Here is a 9,050-nt window from a genome sequence, read left to right as displayed (position 1 = left end):
CAAAATTGTATTTTTACACCAGTGTTTCCCAAACTGGGGTTCGTGAGGGAACTGCAGGGAGTCAGTGAATTGATGGAGTTTAGAAAACCTGATGTACACAATGGCAAGAAAACAGATCCCTAACAGGATGGAAATAAAGAGCTCAAATGATCCACTGCTTGGTGAGAACTGACTTACAGTATATATGTATATGAATTTAATTTTGATATTTGTTATATTATTCTTTCTCATTCTAATTTCAGTAATTTTGTCAAAGAGGATGTGACATAAAAAACTAATATACCACAAAACAGAATTCACAGAACTGATCCAAATCCATTGATAATGCATGATCCTGCAGTCCCTTTCTGAATGATTTCTAAAACGGAAAAGAAAATACCAAATACAGACCACAGAAGAAACCCTTTATTAAACTGATTACCAATTCTAACAATATTTCCAAGAAAACGTTTTGTTTGAAGCATTTCAATTAGCAAAAGGAACAAATGAAGAAACACCTGGATTATGTATTATAATGGCAACCTCTGCTAAAACCAAACAATTAGTTAAATTAATAGTGATTTTTTCCTCATAAAAATAAGAGTAATATATTTTTTTTTTATAAAATATGGTTTTAATATTGTATCCAGTAGCTATATACTATATATTACCCAACATATGATGGGGCATGAACATCTACATTAATTTAGGTCAAATCAAAACGGTACAGTAATTTCATGTTGATCTGTCATATGAATTCAATGCAGCAAGACTTGGCACACGTCATTTCTAATGGATAAACACACACTTTGAGAACAGTTTATTCTGCAGCAGCGACAGGGGCCGGTTGGCAAACGGACTAGTGGTGTTTCTGTAGTGTTTTACAGACAACATTGTGTCCATGCCAAGAACTCTAATTATACTTTCTCACAAAGCCCTGCCATGCTCAGAAACACCTGAAGAGCAGACGTCATCGCACTCAGGATATTGTTATTCAAATGTTTCCTCATCAGCGGCTAACAAAGGCCAATTTGCATGACATTTTTAAATAATATCCAGCACTTAGCAGGTGCTTGCCACTAACAGAAAACCACTCATAAACCAAATGTCTAGTCATTTTTTGGTTAGTAGTGGGAATTATTTAGGTGTTATGAACATTGTTTTAGTTTATTAAATGGATTCAAAGTTATAGAAGGTCCTTTTCTCTTTTGAATTTCATGTGAACATGAAAAGGGCACATTGCCTGAAGACATAAAGACAGTTCTTCAAATGAACTGACAATGAAAGCAACAGCGACACCTACCGGTTGGTCTGTGACAGTCACTGCATACCGATTACTGATGCAAACAAACTAAACAATCATTTTATTGATCCATTCAGGATTTTGCGTGAGAGAGTTTTTATTTCTTTAAGAAACTATTGAAATGGTATAAAAGAAAAATCTCCAAAATCAGTAGCTTAAAAGAACAGATCATCCAAAAAAAAAATAACCACATTGTGTAGCTACTCACCTCATTCTGTTCCACCTTTCTTTCTATTCTTTCTTCTGTGGAAGAGCAGTGCGACAACCGACAAGTCTTCAGATTCATTCCTTTTCTGTTAAACACAACGTGGATAAGTAATGGCTCAGTGTTCATTTTTGGGTGAACTATTCCTTTAAAGTCTACAGAAACAAAGCAATGTATGCACAGCATGTGAACCAATCCTGTCGTGAATTTATATTTAGTTTCAGTGAGCCTCAGAAAATCCATGATAGCATGCATTTAACAACCAACAAAAGTTCGGGGTAAATGCGAGAAAAATCTCCATCTAGGCCTTTGTTGGAGGAACTTAATGAAACAGCCTCTTCCACTACCCATAGTGCTTTGCTCTCATTAAAAGCCTGGGTGTCTCGGTGAAATGGTACAGTGTGTTTTTAACTTCTGATGGTTTTGATCTGAATGAGACAGACAGACAGCCCTTTCATTTCATGAACATGGCATCGCACTTTGAACACAGCAATGTTTTAGCGTGAGTACTTCATTAACGTGAAGGTTATGCTTTTATCACCTGCGCTGGAGCCGTCAGCGAAGAAGAGAATGGGAACGTAGATAGACAGCCTTACTGGAATAAAGAGAAAACAAAACTGCAAGCAACAGACAGAAGGAAGCGTTGAGTATGAGTCTCATAACAACTCTTCAGAGCTTGAAAAGGAAAGAAGCTACTAACAGAATTGCAACACTGCACGTGTATGGAAAAAATTGAGCCTATATACCAGTTAAAATTGTCATGTAGGATCAATCAGTGCAGATCCTATCTGTTTTATTGAGCACTGGACATATATGTGACTGAAATGGCTAGTAGTCAAGTAAACTAATGCCCTCAACAATGCAAACATGTTGTCCAGCTAGCATACCCATAGTTAACAGATTCCACAAATAATCGTTCCTAAAACGACAGTGCTGTATTCAGTGGAAGTTCATGTTGACCAAAACTGTCTGGTTACCAACTATCAGAATATCATCTTCTTTTGTGTTCCGCATAAGTAAGAAAGTCACACAGGTTTGGAGCGACAAGAGGGTGAGTAAATAATGATAGAATCTCTATTTTAAAAATATCCCTTTAAAACATGGATAGAACAGCTGTCAAGAATTGCCATTTATTGATCACTGATCATTTTATAATTAAGTAAATAAAAACGGTGCTAACAGTTTTCAAATACTGCCAGTGAAAAGTATCTTCTAAACTATTTGATTGATGAATCCACATTTTTTTTGATAACCTTTTGTCTTCAGGGTCTCTAAATGATCCATACAAAAATTGGGTTTAGTTGGACAAATGGTCTGGGAAGAGTTTGAAAAAGTAGATTTATCAAAAAGTATGGGAATTATTTTATGGATGGCAAAAAAATGGAGATTTTGTTTTGCATTTTGTTTTGCTTGAACCGATATGGTTGAGGAGAAATGAGCAAAAACATAAGTACTTATTATAGCGCCACCTATGGTCCGATTGGGGTGTGTGTGTGTGTGTGTGTGTGTCTGGGTAGTGGGGGGCATTTGGGACCATCCTGCCAAATTTAGTGTTTCTAGAATGCTGGGGATTTAATTTTTGCGGATTTTTTGTCCAGTAATGTTCTGTGATGGTAATTGTGAAGTTCAATTAATGACTTTACACCATTTGCTATTTGTAATTTTATTGCCTTTATGAAATAATAGCATAGAAATAGGCTTGAATGCCTTTAAACAAGCACCTAAAATGAAAATAAATAAATATAAAACAGTTCAGTTTAACATGTTTATGGAAAACCAACTGTTATTGTACAATGCAAAGTACATTCAGATTCATACAAAATTTGTTTTTACTTTGAAAACACAGCTATGTCACTATCATGACATTAAGCAGTCAAACAATGGCAAATGACAAATTTCCTAAAATATGTCTCTCAATTTTTCAGCCCATTTTAATGCATAGCCTACATCATTTTTAAAAGAAAAAAATGAATGCAATAAAAGATGCTTAAAGGGATAGTTTACCACAAAATGTAAATTATTTTTACAAAGGGTAGGCTACACATTTACATGACAACGATGTACTAAAAACGGGAAGTTTTTCCTCCGCAACGACGACAGCGTTGTCAAAACGATCCCCGTTCACACGGATCTGCGAAAATGACTAAACATGCAGTATTATTAATGACAGGCCAGTAGTTGGCGATGTAAAGAAACACTACACGCATAGACATTGAACACGTAATACGAATGCGCATGACGTTTTTTTGGAAAACCAACAACAAACCTCCATTATTTCCATGAACACAAACATTTGTTGTAACTCCTCAAATCAACCTCAAACAAACCTTTCTATGGTTTAAGATCAGGTACTCAGGGGCGGACTTTACCATTAGGCAAAGGTCGGCAATTGCCTTGGGCCCCGAGCTACCTAGGGGCCCCCAAAATGCCCTATTAACTTATTTTTTTCTTTTTTTTTTCAAATTATATATTTCTAAAACTCCATTTGCGAAAAATGGCATAAATCATTAGTGTCGAAGACAGGAGGGGGCCCCCCGCCTCACTACCTTGGACTATTCCATTATCTCACTTTTACTGCGCATCTGCGAATGTGACACGGCTGTGCCAAAAAAACTGACGGAGAAAAAGAAGTGATTGACAGACAGAGTGTACAGAGTAGTAGACAGAGTAAAAATGAAGCGAAGCTAGCTACCCAAGCGGTGCTGAAAAAAGGAGGAAGCGGGAGGAAAGCAAAAAGTCCGAAAAAGTGCGCGGCGCGAAAGATAAACAACACGCAGTAACGGGGGACTGGGAAATAGAGCAATTGATCCCCAGAGCAAGACGAGTCTAAACGCGAAAATTTAAAGTTTTGAAGTTACCCAAGCGGCTCAAATAAAAGAAAAAAAAGTGAAAAGACGCTGATAAGTATTTGGGAACGCTGCCAAAGATGACAAACTTTTTTATGGCTACTGTTGGGGATACAGATCAGGAACAACAACGTCCAATGCACAGAAAAATCGTGAAGCAAAGAGGACACGGAGATCGACAGACAAAACTGAGCAGTTTATGAATCATGATATTTAATAAAAATCTCAGCTCTCAGATTCAGCTCTGTCAATTCTATTACGAAATTCAAACAATACCGTTTTGCCGTTTTAATGTGTCGTGACAGATTCCTATAGCGGCACGTGAACTGATCATCTCTACCTAATAGTAAATAAACACGAATTAACAATGTTGAAAGATACCGTATAACTTACCGAAATGTATATTCCTTTTTCATAATATCGATCAATAAGTGTTTTTCAACCGCGAAAAGAGGTAAAACAGCTGGAGAACAATCGTCACATAACATTTACCTCAGGAAAGCCATTTAATTGGCTAGAAAAAAAGAGCTATAGAGAGTATTTGGCTAAATATGTGTACTACAGTAAATTACTTATTTTAACCTTAAATAATACCAGCTGATAGTTTTTTTTTTTCTTGAGAAAAAGTAACGCCTGTCTTGTGAAACGTTACCTAATATTTATCCAAATGAGTCAATATTGAATCAAATCACAAGAATTGAATCGAAATGGTGAAATTTGCCAAGCAAAAAAAAAAAAAAAACACATAGCTTACCATAAATTGTACCATGTAAACATTGTAACATGTTTCTGTTTAGGAGTAAAGAAGTGTAGGCTATGCAGGGTTTAAAGGGGACGTTTTTTTCTCCTCTCTAACCTTTACTTCCCCGTAGATTAGCTTTACCTCCCTATCCACCATTCAGTCGGTACATATTTTTTTCGTTCTCTTTTAAAGATTGGATGGGTAGGGGCCCATAGCCTACCTTCGCCTTGGGCCCCCGATTTGCTAAATCCGCCACTGCAGGTACTTCAAGGCTGGCTCATTTTATCTGGTTCAGGAACACTGGCACACATGCACAAATACACACTGAATAAGAATTATAAAGCTTTTTCCTTTTTGTAGAATAGGTAAACGGTCATCATCACGCTCAGCTGACCATAATGATTATTGATCAATCAACAACAGCATCTGAACAAATTAAAATGTGTAACTGGGATGTATTTCCAAACAACAATTAAGAAGATGAAAAAAGAAGGCCTGTTACAATGGGAAAAAAAAAACATGAACAATTGAACAATTGATTAGCAGTTTACTGAACAGGCTAGCACAGAATCAATCGAAAAACAATGAAAGTGAACTAAACGAAAGCAAACGCAGCGAAGACATTTGATGCCATGCTAGTTACATTTAAAGATTATGTAATTTTTCAACGTTAAAATACTTTGACCAATTCCAGTTTAATGCGTAGACAATTATAAGTCATTGGTAAACTGAGTGTAAAATATGTGGTGCTTTCAAACTTCAGACTAGCTGTTTGAACAACCAGCGGCAGGAATGGGGAGCGTTTGGGAAACAGTCCCGGGAAACAGTGGTGATTGCTAAGGGAAGCATCACTGTATTGCTCATACTTTGTAGTTGTAGTTATGAGAATTAAATGAGCTCATAAATAATCTTCAAAGCGATCAGACTTTGGATTCTAAGCTGGTAGACAGTGCAATATGGGTAAAAACATCCTATAGACTGAAGGAGTGATCTGAGTCTACAGGGAACAGCAACTGGTTGCAAGGAATTATTATTTTTATTTTTTTTGCAACTGGGCCCAGAATATGTCTTGCACACCCTTAAAGTCTATGGCATTAGGGTTATATGAAGAACCTTTAAAGTGGAAATGAAGTAGTGAGTAAAGTTAAATAGATAGTTCACCCAGAAATGAAAATTCTGTCATTAATACTCACCCCCCCATGTTGTTCCAAACCCTTAAGACTTTCATTGATCTTCGGAACACAAATGAAGATCTTTTCGATTAAATCTGAGAGCTTTCTGTCCCTCCAAACTAATCCATATGAATCAAGCGGATTAGTCCAAATTTTCTGAAAAGACTCGATCGCTTTATATGATGAACAGATTGAATTTAGGATTTTCTTTCAAATATAAACATTCATCAACTCACACGTCACTGGGTTTGGCATCTTTCCTGAGTTCAACAACAGATACAACAGTAGAGAGACAGTCAGAGGACAGAGACAGTGAAGATGGAAACCACAGGGCATCAGAAGACAAAAGAATTGTCCCTGGATGTAAAAATAAGATGTACAGTGTTGAAGCAAAGTACACAGGAGTCAGTTTTCATAAACTGCAGCTGAAATGGAGAACAGCCACAAGATGCTTCACTGCTGGAGTCCTGAATTATTTTTGTTTGCCTGTTTTTATTTTGTTTTTATCAGCCCGGAATTGCCTTTGCATATAGCACTGGAGCCCTCTATTGGTCAGGTATCACGAGATAACCTATTAATAGTAACAACTATAGCAACTAAGCAGAAAAATCAAAGAACAGAATGGAAAAAACATAATCTTCATTAATCCAACAGAGACAAACAACCCTGAGACGTCACAGGTGTAGTACTGCAAGATGGAGGAAATCCAGTTACTAAATAATGTTACCTTGACTGATGCTTCATTTCCACTCTAACGTCCATGGAACCAGAAGGTTCTTCATAGTGGAAAAATTTTCTTTAGATTATTAAAATGTTCTTCACACTAAGCAAAAGAAAAAGTACTTTGGTGATAAGTGATGACATCTTTTACATGAGTAAGCATCCAGAAATTGAAATTGAAATAAAATAAAATGTTTTTTATTCTGGTGTGACAAGTGACTGAAAAAAAAGGATTGATAGACAAAATGTATGTGAAAATAAATAAAGGTTTTTTAGGCGACCTTAAAAAAAAAGGTCAAGTGTACACAATGAAATCATGGGTCAAAAATGGAAAATTTTGCAGTGCATATTTTGGGAATAGGAATAATCAGGGTAGTTGTTCATCACTCTTAAGCTGATGGGTATTTTTGTGTAGCAAACACCATCTCAAATATTTGCAGAGTTTTGTTTGGGTATTTCTTAAAGTCAGTCTCTATAGGTAACTAATACATTACCTGCACATTTTCTAAATGCATAACTCTATATTAATGCCTCATTGATACATTTTCTATAGCAACTAGATGTACCGCATGGCGGTACAAAATATGACCGCCGCTCAGGCCTGCACTGGCTTTCCACAAAAATAAATGACGTGGAGCAATTTGGCTGTATTGCGTGTTTATGTATATACCTAAAAAAAGTAGTAGTATGTGCATGTTTGTCTGTGTGTGTGTGTGTATGTGTGTGCGTTTGTGTGTGCGCATGTGTGTTTGTGTGTGTGTGTCTGTGCATGTGGATTTGTATGTGTGTGTATGGGTGTGTGTCTGTGCATGCTTGCGTTTGTTTGTATTCCTGCATGTGTGTGTGTGACAGTATCATCCTAAACCAGCAACCCTTCGCTCAACAGCACCATCTACAGGCTGATGAGTGTACAGTCACTAAATGTGCACATAAATGAATTTATTTTATACCCCCCCATGGATGAAATTCTACGAAACTTAGCAGAGGATACCCCCAGAGGATGTCAAGTTAATCATACACATGAAATATGGTGCAGTTCTGAATATCTCCACTGAAGATAGGGGCGATTAAAGCAGAATAATATTGCATTTTCATTTTTTATGGGAAGGGGCGCAAATCACAAATGAGTGATTATGGGCTAGGTTGATGTGGGCCCTTAAGAGCAACATACCATAAAAATTTCTTCATCCTCGGTTCCACGGTTCAAGTAGTTATTTAGGAAAAACTGCATTTTTTGGGTTTGGGGGGGCCCAGCGCGGGGGGGGAGTGGCCCCCGGGGACCAAACGAAATTTTTCCGTAAAAGTCTAGTAGGGCTACATGCCCACCAAATTTCATGTTCCCCGGTGTTTCGGTGTCCCTGGTATCGTTGACGGAAAATTCAGTAGATTGACGAAAAAAAAAAAAAAAAAAAAACTTTGACAATCCCTATATGACCGCTTTCGCTAGCTATGCTAGCGGCGGTCATAATAATAGCAAATTATGCATTATTTAATTACAAACAACTAATACTAAACCAAACCCTAATTATAACTCTATAATAAGTACATGCTGCTAATTAATATTGCACAGTATTTGTGTAATCACACTAACAAAAAAAAAATTTCAATAAAAAAGCATTTCCACGGTTATTGCCCAGAACAAGATATATAATTCAACACATCCAGAGTCCAAAATCAGCACTCAGAAAAAGTGCTGGCAAGCTCACCAGTTGGCCTAAAACTTTTTTATGCCTGTTTGTGAGAATGTGACATGGCTTAATTAGTACGATTTTCAAATCACAAAGGCTGCCATTTAATAATATAAATACAGTCTGACACTCTGAACGCACCTTTAGCAGTTAAAGGGTTACTTCAGGATTTAGCATTAAGCTTTGTATTAGTAGAAAACCTGTAGTATTTTCGAATTACCGTGCTTTCCACCCTCATATCCCCCTGAGGAGAGATTTATGTATTTTTTGTCTGGAAAAAATCCTCCGATGACGCAAAAATCGTCATTTTGCGTCATCGGAGGATTTTCTGGTCAGAGGCTAAAGACTACAGCCAGTAGATGGCGTTGTTCCGCATGTTTTCAGCCCGCCCATAC

The sequence above is a fragment of the Scardinius erythrophthalmus genome (genome assembly GCF_964197995.2).
Source record: "Scardinius erythrophthalmus genome assembly, chromosome: 11".
Taxonomy (NCBI): Eukaryota; Metazoa; Chordata; class Actinopteri; order Cypriniformes; family Leuciscidae; genus Scardinius; species Scardinius erythrophthalmus.
The sequence above is the reverse complement of the archived record's forward strand: the minus strand, read 5'-3'. Positions refer to the sequence as shown.